The sequence below is a fragment of the Mirounga leonina genome, unplaced genomic scaffold, assembly GCF_011800145.1.
Source record: "Mirounga leonina isolate KUSES-001 unplaced genomic scaffold, KU_Mleo_1.0 Mir_177, whole genome shotgun sequence".
Taxonomy (NCBI): Eukaryota; Metazoa; Chordata; class Mammalia; order Carnivora; family Phocidae; genus Mirounga; species Mirounga leonina.
The window spans coordinates 2934885-2953421 of record NW_023270459.1 but is presented as its reverse complement, the minus strand read 5'-3'; the positions used below and the strand labels follow the sequence as shown (position 1 = coordinate 2953421).

General features: G+C 41.0%; 1 protein-coding gene across 1 annotated transcript in view; it reads left to right on the top strand.

Annotated features, from left to right (window-relative positions):
- The window catches only part of LOC118022885 (zinc finger protein 420-like), a 60035-nt gene that overhangs the window by 16285 nt on the left and 25213 nt on the right, over window positions 1-18537 (top strand). The gene's annotated exons all lie outside the window — the stretch shown is intronic.

Here is an 18537-nt window from a genome sequence, read left to right as displayed (position 1 = left end):
ATCTTTTTTAAAAAAATAAGGGGCGCCTGGGTGGCTCAATTGGTTAAGCAACTGCCTTCGGCTCAGGTCATGATCTTGGAGTTCTGGGATCGAGTCCCGCATCGGGCTCCCTGCTCAGCAGGGAGTCTGCTTCTCCCTCTGACCCTCCTCCCTCTCATGCTCTCTGTCTCTCATTCTTTGTTTCTCAAATAAATAAACAAAATCTTTAAAAAAATAATAATAATAAATAAATAAATAAAATTGTTAATTGTCCTTACAGTTCTGGATTGACTTCTTTTTTGCCAGGATTTTGAACCTATCACTACTTATCCTTTCCAGTTGCTTTTCCTGCCATTTTGGTGATATATTCTAATTTATATAAGTTTTTTTTATAAAGTTAAGTTTCAGGGCAACAATTTAAATATCATTCATATGTGTATGTTTATATATGTATATACATATTTATATATCTGTAATTATACCTGTACCTTCTTTGTTATTTTTACTTTTTTTGTATCTTAATACAAATAAAACTGTACTGCCTTTTTTTTTAAACATTATATTTATTTATTTGAGAGAGAGAGAGCACAAGCAGGGGGAGCTGCAGGCTGAGGGAGAGGGAGAAGCAGGCTCCCCACTGAGCAGGGAGCCCAATGCAGGGCTTGATCCCAGGACCCTGGGATCATGACCTGAGCTAAAGGCAGATGCTTAACTGACTGAGCCACCCAGGCGCCCCTATACTGCCTTTTTGAAGAGAATTCCTTTTAATATTAACATTTTATTGTAAATTTTTCAGATTATTTCAAAAAGCACAAAGAAACCTTTATTTCTGTCAACTGTTAGAATACCCACTCTCAAAATTATCAACACAAATCCTTTCAGTAATGTTTAAAAGAAACTCCATTTCATAAATTACTTTTTCTATGGTAAAATGTATCATGAACAGTTTTCCAAGTTATTAAATATTATAACACTGTCCTTATTGGAATAGAGTTAGTGTTTATCTCTGTGGCTCTACTATTATTTTGATAAAATGTTTGCCTTCTAAATTTTGCCTTATAAACAATGCTTCTTTCAACATCCTGTTTGCATTTTGTATACTTGTCTCCTTTTTCTATTTTTTATTTCTGAAATAATCTGTGGATGTCTTATACATACAAAATTTTAAACATTGCAGAAAAACTAAACTCCCGTTTGCCTATTTCCCTTTCCCTAGTTTCTCCCCTAAATTTACTACTGTTGGCAGTTGTGTTGATTTCATCCTTAATAAAAGGGTAACTTAGATGAGAATCGAATCAGTATTCAGATATTTTGGCTACCCAATGTGTTCTCTTATCAGTCAGATAATGTGTTCTATATTATACTTTTTGTAATAAACCTCATTATGCTGTGACAGTTGTGATCTCAACCATCCCATAGAACTTTATATACACTTTCTCTCTGGTATAAATGTTATGATCAGCATAAAGATTGAATTCTGTAGGAAGAGCTTATTACATCTTAACATCTTTATTTTGGTTTTAAGTTTTTTCTTTTCCAATATGGAGTGTCTCTTATGGTTAAGCACCATTCCATAAATAAAATAGATGAAGAAAATACTAACATTTACTAAACAATTCACTAGTTACATTCATGCATTCATAACTCATTTACTCCTCATTACACACCGATGACAGTTATCTTAGTCATCCCATTTTGCCATACTTGAAGTGAAATACATAAGATTGAAAGCAGTATTATGTTTCTACTGAATATGTATATTAATCTTCATATCTATATATAGATATATACATTGTATGTATAGTGTTTGTGTGTGTGTGTTTAATTGCATTTAAAAAGGCTCTTGAAAGAAGGGGTGGGGCAGAGTCCCAAACTGACTCCAACAAAGGGCTCAATAACACAACCCTGAAATCGGAACCTGAGCTGAAACCAAGAGTTGGATGCTTAACTGTCTGCATCAACCAGGCACCCCACAAATGGTGTTTCTTAAAAGATTAACAATGTAGCAATTTTGGCAAAAAAAAGATAAGCATTAGGACTGAGAAACTGATGTTGCTACAAATTATAGATTTTATGGGTAAGAGATACACTCTTTTTGCTAATAATTTCAAAAAAGTAAAATGCATGATATTCTTCAAAAACAAATCTCCAGAACTCAGTCAAGAGAAATATAAACATCCACTAGTCCAATAAAAACTAAATAAATTGCCCATAGCTAAAGAAACCACCTGATCTTTTTTTTTAAGTTTTTATTTAAACTCCAGTTAGTGGGGCGCCTGGGTGGCTCAGTCGTTAAGCGTCTGCCTTCGGCTCAGGTCATGATGCCAGGGTCGTGGGATCGAGCCCCGCGTTGGGCTCCCTGCTCCAAGGGAAGCCTGCTTCTCCCTCTCCCACTCCCCCTGCTTGTGTTCCCTCTCTTGCTGTCTCTCTCTCTGTCAAATAAATAAATAAAAATCTTTAAAAAAAATAAATTCCAGTTAGTTACATACAGTGTAAAATTAGCTTCAGGCGTACAATTTAGTGATTCATCACTTATATACAATACCCAGTGCTCCTCACAAGTGCCCTCTTTAATCCCCATCACCTATTTAACACATCCCCCCACCCACCTCTCCTCTGGTAACCATCTGTTTATTCTCTATAGTTGAGAGTCTATTTCTTGGTTTTCTTCTCTCCTTTTTTCCCTATGCTTCTTTGGTTTCTTAAATTCCATGTATGAGTGAAATCATATGGTATTTGTCTTTCTCTGACATTTCACTTGGCATACTAGCTCCAACCACATCATTGCAAATGGCAAGGTTTCATTCTTTTTCATGGCTGAGTAATATTCCATTATTTATATTTTTATATATATTAATATATAAGTGATATACATATATCACTTCTTTATCCATTCATCAGTTGATTTGGGCTCTTTCCATAATTTGGCTATTTTGATAATGCTGCTATAAACGTAGGGGTGCACGTATCCTTTCAATTTATATTCTTTGGGTAAATACCTACTAGTGCAATTGCTAGATCATAGGGTAGCTCTATTTTTAACTTTTTAAAAAGATTTTGTTTATTTATTTGAGAGATAGGGAGAGCATGAGTGGGGAGGGAGGGGCAGAGGTAGAAGGAGAAGTAGACTCCCTGTTGAGCAGAAAGCCCAATGCAGAGCTCGATCTCAGGACCCTGAGATCATGACCTGAGCTGAAGGCAGATGCTTAACCAACTGAGCTACCCAGGTGCCCCTCTTTTTAACTTTTTGAGGAATCTCCATACTGTTTTCCAGAGGGGCTGCACTAGTCTGCATTCCCACCAACAGTGTAAGAGGGTTCCCCTTTCTCCACATCCTCACCAACACCTGTTGCTTCTTGTGTTGTTGATTTTAGCCATTCTGATAGGTGTGAGGTGATATTTCATCGTAGTTTTGATTTGTATTTCTCTGATGATGAGTGTTGTTGAGCATCTTTTCATGTGTCTGTTGGCCATCTGTATGGCTTCTTTGGAAAATGTCTATTCATGTCTTCTGCCCATTTTTTAAATTGGATAATTCGGTTTTTTGGCTGTTGAGTTGTTTAAGTTCTTTATATATTTTGGAAACTAACCCTTTATTGGGTATGTCATTTGCAAATATCTTCTCCCATTCCATAGGTTGCCTTTTAGTTTTCTTGATTGTTTCCTTCGCTGTGCAGAAGCTTTTTACGTTGATGAAGTTCTAATCATTTATTTTTACTTTCGGTTCCCTTGCCTCAGGAGACATATCTAGTACCTGGTTTTTTTTTTTAAGATTTATTTTTTTATTTTAGAGAGAGATAGAGAGCACACACAAGCAGGGGTAGGGGCAGAGGGAGAGAGAGAAGCAGACTCCCCACTGAGTAGGGAGCCTGACACAGGGTTCACTCTCAGGACTCTGAGATCATGACCTGAGCCAAAATCAAGAGTCCAATGCTTAACCAAGTGAGCCACCCAAGTGCCCTGTACCTGATCTTTTTTATAGGTAAAATTCCCAAAATTCTGAGGAGCTCCTCCTAGTTTATCTAAACGTCAAGTTTGACATTTAATTTTATGACTCTTGCATAACCTTGATTTTACATTTAAAGGGCAAGACAAAACTTCCGGTAACAAATATGAATATTTGTGTAACATCCTGAATAAATTGGTCATTTCAATTCACAAATCTATTCAGGAAAATCTAGGTGATTGTTCATTCCAAAAAAGTTGAACAATATTTCTATACTTTAATAAAGTCCAAAAGGTTCTTTTTAAAAGTGTTGATCCAGGGGCGCCTGGGTGGCTCAGTCATTGAACGTCTGCCTTCGGCTCAGGTCATGATCTCAGGGTCCTGGGATCAAGCCCTACATCGGGCTCCCTGCTCGGCAGGAAGCCTGCTTCTCCCTCTCCCACTCCCCCTGCTAGTGTTTCCTCTCTCACTGTGTCTCTCTCTGTCAAATAAATAAAATCTTAAAAAAAAAAAAAAGTGTTGACCCATTTGGTATAATTTTGTTTTTACATCGTACATTTTCTTTGGGGCACTTGGCTGGCTCAGTTGGTGGAGCATGTGGCTCTTGATCTTAGGGTGATGAATTTGCACCACATGTTGGGTATAGGGATTGTAAAGTTTCATTTAGCATTTATTTAGTTCAGGTTTCCTGCTAGTCAATTATCTCAGCTTTTCTTTGTCAAAATAAGTACTTAATTTTTGGAAGATATTTTTGGGGCATAAAATTCTCAGTTGACAGAATATATATATGGTCTCTAGTGGTTCTGTTTTACTGGAGAAGCCTGTTTTACATCCAAGCTGTAAACATCTTTGTGGGGACATTGTCTTGCCTTCCACATGCTGCCAGTTTTGCAAAGTGGCTGTAGTATGTTGAATTCCCACTAGCAATGTATGAGAATTCTATTTGGTTCATATCCCATCAACAATTGATAATGTCTTTTCAATTTTATTTATTTTTCTTTTTTAAATATTGTATTTATTTATTTGGTTGGGGGGGGGAACTGCTGAAAAGGGAGCCTGCACAGGGCTCAATCCCAGGACCTGATCATGACCTGAGCTGAAGGCAGATGCTTAACTGACTGAGCCACCCAGGTGCCCCTGTCTTTTCAATTTTAACTATTTTACTAGGTATGTAGTAGATTAAATTGCAGTTTTAATTTGCATTTCTCTGAGAAGTACTGACCTTTAGCATCCTTTCCTGTGCCATTTAAATATACTCTTTAGTGAAGTGTCTGTGCAAGCCTGTTGCCCACTTTTATTGGGTTGTTTGTCACCTTTTTCTCATTGATTTGTAGGAGAGTTGTTTTTATATTTATAATACAAGTCTATAATGTATTACAAAGGCCTTTTTCAAGTCTGTGGTTTAACTTTTCACTCTCTTCATTGTGTCATTTGATGAATGATATTTCTTCATTTTAATGAAGTCCTACTTACTTTTTCTTTTATGGATTTGTAAACCATAATAGGACATACTTATTATGTTCTGTTTAATAAATCTTTCCTTTTCCCAACAACATGAAGATGTTTTTCTACATATGTATTCTTTTAAAGTTATATTATCTTAATTTTACAGCTAAGTGAAAACTTCACATTAGGCATTTTGTCAAAGAAAATCTTGCATTAATTTTGTGTACTATGTAAGGTAAGGATAAAGATTCTTTTTTTCCCTTGTGGATGTTTAATTGTTCCAGCACCGTTTACTGAAAAGACTATCCTTTCTCCACTGAGTTAATGTGGTATTTTTCTAAAAAGTGGCTATCTTTTTATTTTTTTTATTTCATTCCCTTTGTCCATGTTTTATCCTTGTACAAATACAACACTGTTCTGATTACCATAGCTGCAGTAGGTAGAATTCTAAGAAGGACCCCATGATAAACACTCCCCGCTATTACTTCTTTGATAATGTTATAATACATGGCAAAAGAGATTTTGTGAATGTATTTAAAGTGATTAATCAGAGACCTTAAGATAGTTTATTTGGGCTGGCCTCATCTAATCTAACACGAGCCCTTTAAAAACAGTGTTTTCTAGGGGCGCCTGGGTGGCTCAGTCGTTAAGCGTCTGCCTTCAGCTCAGGTCATGATCCCAGGGTCCTGGGATCGAGCCCCGCATTGGGCTCCCTGCTCGGCGGGAAGCCTGCTTCTCCCTCTCCCACTCCCCCTCTGCTTGTGTTCCCTCTCTCGCTGTGTCTCTCTCTGTCAAATAAATAAATAAAATCTTAAAAAAACAAAACAAAACAGTGTTTTCTCTGACTACTAGCAAAAAAGGAAGTCAGAGAGATGTGTTCTAGCTGGCCTGAAAGAAAGCAAACATACATGTTGTGAATTGCCTGTGGGGGCCATTTGGAAAATATCTGAGAGTGGTCTCCAGCTCACAGCCTAAGGAAATAGGGACTTCAGTCGTGCAACACAAGGAACTGAAGTCTGCCAAAAAGAGTGAGCTTGGAAGTAGATTTTTCTCCAGATCCACTAAGAACTAAGGCCAGCTAACACCTGGATTAAGCCAAAGGGGCCAGGTGACTGAATGGGGTATCCCCAGTTGCTGAGGAGTCAGTCCTAGACTGCAGCTAAGCAGTTCAATATTTTTATAATAACTTTTGTTTTGTTTTGTTTTGTTTCAGCTCTATTCTGAGGGGTGGAGGTTGGGAAGAAAGCCCCATACTTCACCAGAACCTGAATGGTGATGAGAAACTATCACAAAACAGTCTCCCAATGTCTGACATATAGAGGCATATGGGAGATGATCTTGTAGCAGCTCCTTAATGGTTTCCCTTTCTCTCATGTTTGGGGAGAATCATAAGACATTCTGCCAAGACTCAAATAAGCTATATTTCTAGCCTTTGCCTGCATGGGTACATGCAAGGTGGCCATGTTGCCATGGTGGGGCTGTTCCCTACAATACTACCCTCTGACCTTTCAGTATCCAGCTAAGCATTCTCAGGATTGCAGGCTACCCCATGGGCTACTCTAATTAATTTTACAGATAGGGGCTTGGACCAAATATGTTCCGTTGTCTTAAGCAACATAGTGACCACAACTACAACTTCCAGTTTGGGGCCAAGTCAGCTAAATATGCCCCAGCTGCTATCAGGATCAACCTTAGAGAGCCGCATTACTTTCTAAGGTGAAAATGGGTTGCTCTGTTTTTCCTTATTCATTGATCAACTGTAGCAAGAAATGTTAGAAATTGCCCACATATCGGCTGTACTGGCCGGCAGGAAGTCCAGGGCAATACAATTGTCATTACCACTCATCTTAGAGTGTTTAGAACCATCAACAGTCTGAAAAACAAGAAAAGAGTCTGAGAACAGGTTAAAGAAAATCATATCAGTGTCCAGAATGATAGCCTTGTTCTGTCATCTCAAGCGGAGGCTCTTACTTTCTGAAGTCAGTAGTTGCGTTTATCACTTACTGGTCAACAGTTAAGTTGAGGTGATGATGGCAGTTTGAGATAAATTGGCCAAATGCCAGGCAGGGATAAGAGCTGAGAAGGATCACTGGTCCTTACCTCTACCCAGACCTCAAAGGGTCTAAAGTGCTCTCTCCCCACAGAGAGTTGTTCCTTTTTTTCTACAACTATATGATTGGTCCCCCACCAGTCTCTGCAGCAATCACTTCATTCTTTTTCCAACCTTCCCCATGTCTTACACCACACAACTGGTCCCCGAGTGCCTCTGTGGTTTCTTTCTATACCTTGGACCATCCTAGAACAGCGTCCCCACCCTGATGTGTATGCCAGCAAACATTACCTTAGCAGTCATCACCTCATATTCATGATCATTGTCATCAATATCCATAATTGCCAAATCCAATAAGGACAGCCAGTAGACAAAAGAAGTACTAGGTTAGAGTTTCCCAACCCCCTGTTCTCCAGGGGTAAGTGTGGGAGGAAAAAATGTAGAGCGAGAAGTTGTTTATGTGGATTGAGTTCTTAGAGCCAACTCGACCTCTTCCCTCCTCTTCCTTATAATCAAACATTTTATTATTTATTTATTTAAAATTCAATTAGCCAACATATAGTACATCATTAGTTTCAGGTGTAGAGTTCATACACATTCTATTTATTTATTTTATTATTTTTTAATTTAATTAATTTATTTTTTTATTCTTATGTTAATCCCCATACATTACATCATTAGTTTTAGATGAAGTGTTCCATGATTCATTGTTTGTGCGTAACACCCAGTGCTCCATGCAGAATGTGCCCTCCTCAATACCCACCACCATGCTAACCCATCCTCCCACCCCTCTCCCCTCTAGAACCCTGTTTGTTTTTCAGAGTCCATCGTCTCTCATGGTTCATCTACCCCTCCGATTTCCCCCGCTTCATTCTTCCCCTCCTGCTACCTTCTTCTTCTTTTTTTTTTTCTTAACATATATTGCATTATTTGTTTCAGAGGTACAGATCTGAGATTCAACAGTCTTGCACAATTCACAGCGCTTACCAGAGCACATACCCTCCCCAGTGTCTATCACCCCGTCACCCCATCCCTCCCACCCCACCCCCCACTCCAACAACACTCAGTTTGTTTCCTGCGATTAAGAATTCCTCATATCAGTCATACACATTCTATTTAAATGAAAATTACCATTTTGGGGGAATTGCCACATTTAGAGCCCAAATTGCCTGTCTAAAGTGTGTGCTCCACGGGGAGTGGGGCTTGGTTGTCCGATTATCTTTTCCAATTTCTCTTTTAAGAGTCCATTTCATCTTTCAACAGCACTTGCTGCCTAGGTATGCCATGGCCATGAAAGTTCCAATGAATATCCCCCATTGCTGCCTACTGCTGCATATTTGTCATTGTTGTTGTAAGGTGGCACTGTTGTCTGACTGGATATGTTTAGGGAATACAAATAGATAACAACATAACACTGTCCATCTAAAACCCCTGAATAGTATGGCTGCCCATCTGCTCTGTGGACAGGGATGGAAGTATTGGACTCTGAAAAGGTGTCTATTGTCATCAACACTCAGCAGTACCCGTAGGTGGAGGGAAGAGAGCCCATATGGTCTATTTTCCAGCACCGGCCAGGTTTGGTATCCTTGGTTATTGGTCCCAGAGTTCTCTCTGCTACTCAACTGCATAGCTGACAGCCTGGGCATATTTGCTGGGCTTTCTTGACCTCATGTGCTGGAATCACTGTGTCTTATTTTTAGGCTTAGTCACGAATGATAAATTCTCATGCCCTGTGTGATGGTGTGTCCAGGTGGCTATGGTCCTTACCTGGGTCCTTATCTGATCATCTTGTGGATTCTGTTGATGTTCATCTTTGTAAGGTCCTTTACCATGGGCATCCACATGGTCACAAACAGGATGTGGGTCTCGTGCAGTCTGCTATCATAATGCTTCATCCCCAAAGAGGCTAAAATTTGATCATTCAGTTGTCCCACTGCCAGGCACCACACCACATTGCCAGTCCATTGGCTACTGCCCATGAATCAGTGAAAATGTCACAAGGTGCATTTGGGGGAATATTTTCCAGGGGAGCACAACAGCCTACAGCTCCTCCCATTATGCAGAATTCTCTTAGCCACACACAGTTTTAAGCAGTTTTCTTTGAGGCTGCCCAGTGGCAGTGGTCTACTACATCCTTAGCTGGTAAGTACATGAACCAGGCCCAGGAATACTCAGGAATGTTAGTGTTCCAAAGCTCCCAAGAAGTCCAAAGTGCTGGGCCAGACACCGCATCTGACACGGCTGCATCTACAGTGTGACAGGGCCTCTTTTGAGCGATCCGATACGATGAGTTCAGCAAGATTCTCATCCTCGTGTGAGGTATGGAGAGCCTCCAACACCGGAACAAGCCAGCAGATGTTGTGCCTCATTTTTGTTTGCTAGAGGTATTAAGATCAACAGTTTTTCTTTAACAAGGTCAGGGCTTTTTCTCTGAGCATCAGCCCACACGGTTCCCAAGTGGCTTACTTGCGTGGTTAGCCCAGGTATCTTGTTGGGATGTTAATCTTCCAGCTCTGGTTCATATATTGACTCATCTCATGAAAGGCAGTCTAGGGGCGCCTGAGTGGCTCAGTCGTTAAGCGTCTGCCTTCAGCTCGGGTCATGATCCCAGGGTCCTGGGATCGAGGCCCGCATCAGGCTCCCTGCTCGGCGGGAAGCCTGCTTCTCCCTCTCCCACTCCCTCTGCCTGTGTTCCCTCTCTCGCTGTGTCTCTCTCTGTTAAATAAATAAAATCTTTAAAAAGAAAAAAAAAGAAGAAGAAAGAAAGGCAGTCTACACGCTGTCTTTAGCCCTTTCAGTCAGAATAATGCCATCGATGTAAGGGTACCAAGACATATCTGGTGATATTTCAGCTTTTTTTTTAGGGCTAAGCCTATCCACTAGTGATAAATTATAGAGAGTTTAGGATAACCTATGGCAACATGATAAAATAAAGGTAATTAAAACCTGTGAAGGCAAATTGGCGCTAATCTTCAGGAGGCAATGGGATGCTGAGAAAGCATTAGCAATGTCTACAACTGCAAAACAAGACCTTCGGTCTGCATTATGGATTCTATGATTGTTAAATCTGGAACTGCATGTACCAGTATATTACTGCCAAATTGAGCTTGTGGGAGTCCATGGTGACGTGCCAAATAATATCGGCTTTTCCCCCGGTCACTGAGGGCTGTTATGTGATATAGTGTCTTTAAACACCTCTGCCTCCATTAGCTATTTGATCATTATAGTGACCTCTGACCCCTTCTACTCCCCTGATCCCCTTCCCTGGTCTCCTGTACGGCTTCACAGTAACTATGTGACTACACTGGAGAGGTCTCATAGGCTCTGGGTTGTGTCCTTGTGCCACAACCATTATTCTAATTGTGGCATTTCCCCATTGGGAACATCCCTTATGATCAAGAGAATTATTACCTATAATTAACACATCTATTTCCACAATACATTCAGCAATATCAGTCACAACCACCTGAGTTGATACTGGCCCAAAAGAACCCACCTATAAGTTTATACTGTCAACTGGAAAATTATTTCTAAATCCAGTTCAAGTAATTTTTCTGACCATGACCAAGGGCATTTCCTGGCATCATAGTAACTTAGGTTCCAAGTCCATAAGTGCTTAAAATGTTTGGCAAACTTGGTCACTGTCAAGTCCCCAACATACTTTGACTAGTGCATGTGGTTTGGGTCCCTCCTCAGGAAGGACAGACCTTTGCCTTTTTTTTTTTTTTTTTTTTTATTCATGAGAGAGCGAGAGAGAAAGGCAGAGGGAGAAGCAGGCTCCCAAGGAGCAGGGAGCCCGATGCGGGACTCGATCCCAGGACCCTGAGATCATGACCTGAGCCGAAGGCAGACGTTTAACCATCTGAGCCACCCAGGCGCCCGACCTTTGCCTTTTTGTTACTCCTTTTTGTTACTCCTTTCCTTTTTGTTCTTTTTTCTTTTTCTTTTTAGAGAGAGAGAGTGTGTGTGCGTGCATGTGCACAAGCATGCACAAGCAGTGGAGGGGCAAAGGGAGAGGGAGAGAATCTTTTTTTTTTTTAAGATTTTATTTATTTATTTGAGAGAGAGAGAATGAGAGACAGCAGGAGAGGGAGGAGGGTCAGAGGGAGAAGCAGACTCCCTGCCGAGCAGGGAGCTCGATGCGGGACTCGATCCAGGGACTCCAGGATTATGACCTGAGCCGAAGGCAGACGCTTAACCATCTGAGCCACCCAGGCGCCCAAGAGAAAGAATCTTAAGCAGGCTCCACACTCAGCACAGAGCCAAAGCAGAACTCCATCTCTTAACCCTGAGATCATGACCTGAGCTGAAATCAAGAGTTGGAGGCTTAACCAAATGAGCCACCCAGGCACCCCTCCTATTTGTTCTTAAAGGGTACGGTAAGGTTTGGAGAGGCAATATTGAAGGCGTTGTATCAACATCAATATGTACAACACAGACCTCTGCAAGGGGATCCTCTTGGTCCTTTTCTTTGTCCACAATAAATGCTAAAGCTGGTTGGGTATCTTTGCCTGTTACAGAAGATATACAAATGTATACATCAGGGGAATTCAAATTAAAACAACCATACACCCACCAGAAAGTTAAAAAAAAAAAAGGCATACAATATTACGTGTGTTAGGATGCAGAACAATTGGAACTATCATACAGAGCTGGTGGAACTGCAATTGGGAAACCACTTCAGAACACAGTTTGGCAGTATCTACTAAAGCTAAATATATGTGTATCCTATGACCCAGCAACGCCCCTCCTAGATATATATGTAACCAAGACGACACGTATACAAAGCAAAAGACTACAAACAAGAATGTTCATGGAGCACTATTCCTAGTAGCCCCAAGCTGAAAACAAGCCAAGTACCGTCAACAATGAGAATAAACAAACTTTATAGATTAATCTCACAAACGAAATATTTGTCAAAAGAAGTCAGACTAAAGGGGGGAAAAGTGTATACACAATATGATAACATTTATGTAAGGTTCAAAATCAGGCAAAACTAATCTATGTTGTTGTAAATCAGATGGAGACTTTACAGGAGGCAGGTAGGGGACTTCTGGGATGCTACACGAGTACACAAGTCTGAGCAATCTATGGAAATGTATCCAGCTTTACTCTAATGATTTGGACACTTTTTTGTGTGTTACATTCAAAAACTGTACTTTAAACACCCAACTTATTTTTTATTATTTAAAAAGAAATCGTGAAACAGTCTCAGGCATAGCAACACAACCACACCCGAGGTGATAAACCGAAGCAGACGCACTCAGACCAGCACTGAAGCGTCACTTTCCCCCTCTCCTTCCCCACAAGCCTGGCTGCAGTTAGGGCCCAGGCATTCCTCTTCTTGTCAGACTCCGATCGCCCCCGACCCCCGCAGGTCTTCTGGACTCTGCGGCGGCACCTCCCGCAGCCTGCTCCAAGCTGCGGCTGAGGGTTCCTGACCGCCCCGCTCCGCCCTCCAGGGCTCCTAGGTCACACTACAAGTCCCAGAAGTCTCCGGGGCGGAAAATAAACTTCCGGCTGAATGCGAGTTGGGCTGCCGGGTGCGCAGCCGGGACTGCGCAGTCGCAGTGCTTCGCCGTAGAGAGTGGAGGAGCAGGGGTCGAGGGCTGGCGCCGGGGGAGGAATACTCGGGTCGAACCTCTTTGGGGGTCTTTCGTGTTCTGGACTACACTTTCCAGAGGCCTCCGGGAGTGACGTCACTTCCTTCTAAGGTGGTCAGCGCTGTTGTGCCGGAGCGAGCTGCACAGCGCCCCGGCGCGGGAAGCGCGGCCCGTGGGTTCGTTCAGGTCTGGCGGAACGTGAGGGGAACGCCGGGGAAGCTGAAGGTGAGGCGTGTCTGAGCCCGGGGACCGAGGCCGGCTGTGTGCGGAGCCTCAGCCATTAACACGTCAGAGTGTGTGTGTGTGACGTAATGTGCCTGTGGGACTGCATGATTATGTGTGACCACATGAAGGAGTGGTAATTGTGTCTCCAGCTGTGTGAGTGCTTGTGTAAAGCTGTGAGATCGACTCCTCCTTTACTTGTGTCATTGACTTTTTATGAGTTCGGCCCCTCCCAACTGTGTCTGGCTGGGAGCCGAATTGGGGGGGGGGGGGGGGGGAGGGAGCAATGATAGAGAAATGGTCACCCTGAGGCCAATTGTGGGTTTGAGGGTTTCTGGAAGCTTGTGGTTGTGGGGTCTCTGTGGCTGGCTGCGTTGCGGAAACCCAGATTGGCCTGTCGGTGGCTGGAAAGGCCAATACTCAAGAGTTTTGACTGGAAAGGAATCAAATTCCTTTTAAGGAAGGCCGGCCACTGGGGAAGGAGGCAGACTCTTGTCCAAAGGCCAACTCAGGTTTCTTCCTGGCCCAGAGATTTTTATTTTTATTTTCTTTTTTTGTTTTGTTTTGTTTGTTTTGTTGTTTATTTTTGGCCCAGAGATTTTTAAAGGGGTTTAATCGGTTAAGGGAGCGCGGTGGTCTGTGACATTTCTTGATGACACGCAGACTTGATGCCAGCTATAGAGTTAATCTTGGTCCTTGGAGGTTGTACAAGAAATTCTAGTTCCTTGGTGCTCTGCTTTTTGCTGGATTGTGCGAGAAGGTCTTGTTCCTTCGTACCCAGGGGTTGTTCAAGAATACTGTTTTTTCTGAAAAGGAGGGCAATATCTACAGATGCGCAGAGGGAGGTCAGTAAAATCATTTGTGTGACCTTAAAAAAGAAAAACATTTTGCTAAAAGATTTCTGGGCTAATCAGAGAACTGAAGGGACTTCAAACAGACTTGCTGGCCTCTGTGGCCTGGGAAGGTTCCCGTCCTTTATTCCTGAAGGCCAGTGGTCTGCCTGTCTCAAAGAAAGCAAACTAGTTCTGTCACAGATCAAGGGACTTAAGTCAGCAAGCAAGGAGTGTGTTAACTTGAAGCAAGTAAGCCTTAAGACTGGCTGGAGTGCTGTTACAGCTGCCCCCTCTCCTTGTAGTCATGGGGGCCCAGGCTCCCTGGAAATGTCCCTGTCTGATGTGGGAAGATAGAAAGGTGAATCCCAGATTAAAGATTCCAGATAAAGAAATTTATCTCCAAGTCACAAACCTGATTTCATATTGAGATTTAAGAGCCAGAAACAGGGGGCACCTGGGTGGCTCAGTCGTTAAGCGTCTGCCTTCGGCTCAGGTCATGATCCCAGGGTCCTGGGATGGAGCCCCGCATCGGGCTCTCTGCTTGGCCGGGAGCCTGCTTCTCCCTCTCCCACTCCCCCTGCTTGTGTTCCCTCTAGCTGTCTCTCTCTCTCTCTCTCTGTGTGTCAAATAAAAAAAATAAAAAATAAAAAAAAAATCTTTAAGAGCCAGAAACAGCCCCAAGTTCAGGGGAGAGCCTGAGAAAAAAGGAGGAAAAAAGCTGGGGTTGTAAGATTCCAGTCTCTTCCCTCAGGAAATCACCTGGGGAGACTTGTGGGGATTCTCCACTTCCACTTTGGTTCTCAGAGAGGGCAGCATTGCTCAAGTCTCTCACTGACCTTCCTCTGGATGTTTATTTAGTTCAAGAGGGGTGGGAGTGGGGTGGAAGTAGTTGCTTGTTTCTAACAAGTTAGTCTGGGCTCAGATAAAGGCTTGGTGTCTCACGATTCTTTATGTCTTACCAATTAATGGACTTGTCTTACACAGGTGACCAGAGACTAAGGGAAGAGCCGCTGTTGGACAACTGAGAGTTTTATCCAAGGTAAGCTGTTATTCTTTCTTCTGTCTCTGAAGTGTTTTCTGGTTTTTCACCATACGGGAACATGGCTTTCTTTCTTTTGAAACTCCATAACAAGGATCCTTTTACTGTTCTGCTCTTTGGGCCTGGCTATTCCAAAGAATAATGGGGCCAAGAAGGAATGGACCCAATGAGGTTATTCCACTCCATTTTGTTCCTTATGACCTGAGGTACACATATTCACTGGGCAAACATTTCAATTCCATTTTTATACTTAGTCTTTTTCTAAGATTTTTGAAGGAATGGAATACATCTCTCAGAGTGGAATTTGAAAGCCTTGACTTTGAGTATTTTCTTTTCAATTTCATTGTTTAAGAGATCATCTTCTAAGTATTTAAAAGGTTCAGAAGAGTATACAGTGAATTCTTCTTCCCAGCCCTGCCCCTAAATATGAGCTTTTCCTCCTTAGAAAGCAACCAGTGTGCCTAGGTTCTTGAGTACTTCCAGGGGAATTCTATATATCCTTTAGTACATGATTGACTTCTTCACTTTATGGCTGCACGATATTACATAATTCCATAATTTTAAGAACTAACCCTTATTAATGAACTTTCAGATGGCTATTAGTCTTTTGCTGTTATAAACAATGGTGGGATAAATATCCTTGAATATATGTCATTTAGCCTATCAATGAGTTTGTTGGTAGAATGAATGCTAGTTTTTCAACAGTGTTTATGTGGACTTTAAATTTTCATAGTTTTTGCTATGTTGTCCCTTGTATTATCACTTTTCTAACAATATTTTCTGATTTTATGTTTTATTCAAGGTATTTTGCTGGTTGTTGGAAAGTTTAAGGAAATTATTAATATGCTGTTACAGGGTTTTTCAAGCTGTGGTGTTGTTACCTGATTTTTGTGTGTGGTAAAATCAGTTTACTAAGCCCTGATCAGCATTTTCCTTAACTCTTCATTGTAAAAAATTCAATCATGTACAAAAATAGACAAAGCAGCAGTGAACATCTGTGCACCACTTTGCTCAGTTTCAGTAATGACTGACTCATGGCTGATCTTGTTTAATCTGTACCTCTACTTACCAAGGATTATTTTGAGGCACGTACCAGAAGCTGTATCGTTCCATCCATAAATATGTATATCAATGATGGTCTTTTAAGAACTTAATCAAATACTATTAATCTCCATAAAAAAATAAATAATATTTCCTTAATATCAGATTTCCAAGTTAGAGTTTAGATTTCCCCACAGGGCAAATAACTTTGTTTTTAATTTTAAGATTTCTTTGAATCTGGGCCCAAATAAGATCCATGCATTGTGATTGGTTCATAAGTCTTTTTAAAGTCTTTTTAAAAATCTATAGTTTCTTATTCTTGTTTAATTAAGAGAGAGAGAGAGCAAGCATGTGAGTGGGGGAAGAGGCACAGGAAGAGGGAGACCAAATCTGAAGCCGACTCCCTGCTGAGCATGGAGCCCGACACCAACTCCAGGCTCTATCTCACGACCACCAGATCATGACCTGAGCTGAAACCAAGCGTCAGATGCCCAACCGATTGAGCCACCCAGGCGCCCCTCTTTCTTTTTCTTTCTTTCTCTCTTTCTTTTCTTTTTTTTTTAAAGATTTTATTTATTTATTCATGAGAAACAGAGAGAGAGAGAGAAGCAGGCTCCCAAGGAGCAGGGAGCCCGATGCAGGACTCGATCCCAGGACCCTGGGATCATGACCTGAGCTGAAGGCAGACGCTTAACCATCTGAGCCACCCAGGCGCCCTCTCTCTTTCCTTTCAACGTATTTCTTGAAGAAGCTGGGTGATTTGTCCAGTAAAGTTTCCCACAGTCTGTCATCATTAACATGTTCTTCTATATTTCTCTAGTTCAAGGTTAGATCTAGAGGCTTCATCGGGTTTAGTGTGTTCCCTCCATTTCCACTCCCCCCTTTTTTTGGCAAAATGACTATATTGATCCTAGTGTATACTTCCATGAAGAGGCACATAATGTCTGCTTGCCTCTTTTTGTGATATTTTCTATTATTATTTCATTAGAGATTGCTAAATAGTTATAGTCTAATTAATTATATCTCTATTAATTATATAAAGTGAAAATTCCCTGTATGAACTGATTGGTTATCTTGAGGTACAGATTCCTTAAGGTAGGCAAGACAGATTTTTTTTCTCCTAACTTAACAGTTTTCAAAATGAGGAAATAATGAATCATAATGAAATAATGGTTTGCTAGCATTCTCTCCTGGGGAACAGTGATTGTTATTTTTTACTATCATTATAACTGTGGATTTTGATACTTACGTGTTTCAATCTGTTGCAGTTATTTATGTATACTTAAGTTAGTATTGTGCCATATTTGACCATTTGGAGCCTTTTCAGGTTGACTCAGGGGTCCTTTTGACTTGATCTTAGTAGTCATTGCTAGCTTTCTTGGTTTTCAGTAGATCTTCTTAGTCAGGAATCGACAGACTGTCTGCAAAGGACTATCTAGCTAATGTTTTAGGTTTATGGGTCATACATTCTCAGTTGCAACTACTCAACTTTGTTGTAGAGTGAAAGCAGCCATAGAGAATACATAAGCAAAAGGATGTGGCTAAGTTCCAATGAAACTTTATTTCCAAAATGAGACAAGGGGTGTACCAAATAGGAGCAGAGTTTAAAAGGTGAAATTCAATATCTGATTTAGTGCACGCTAATAGAGATGATTTCATTTTTACAGAGAGTAGGTGCCAGCTGTAATTTTTAAGCAAGCACTGCCCACATACCTGCCTTCTAAACACACACTTAATGGACATCAAATTTCCTGTAACACCCATGAAGGAGAAATGCTATTACTTTGTTTCTAAACAGTTGTCAGATTTCTAGTACTATTTCAAATCAGACCCTCACCTTTTATGTGAAAAGGCCTCTTATAAATTTGATAGCTTGTTCAGGAAAAAGAAATGGGTAGATGGAATTTATTGGAGTTAAATTTGACTTTAGAAAAGGAAAAACAGAAGACTCATAGTGTTATTTTATCATTATGCATTTCTACCCTCTGTTCCTGAGCTCATTGGCTGAATAATGCCCCAAATAGGACTTGTCCTATGGCAGGGATCCGGAGTACCTGAATTGTATTGAATTAAATTTAATTGAAATTGTAAACATAAATTGTAAACAAAACCAAAAATCAAGAATTATTACCCTGTTAGAGGTTCTTGTCCATTTCCTGATTCAAGCCTCCTTCATATTAATGGGAAATGGCATTTCAAGACTATATTCTAGGTGCTAGGATATTCATTGCTACAGGGTTGATCATTGTTTCTGTGGCTTTACAAAGCTGGTATATATGTATCTTTTAGAAGATTAAAAAATAAATGTCACAACCCCAAGGAGCCTAGACATATGAGAGTTAATGTAATGTGTTCTGGATGAGATCATGGAACAGAAA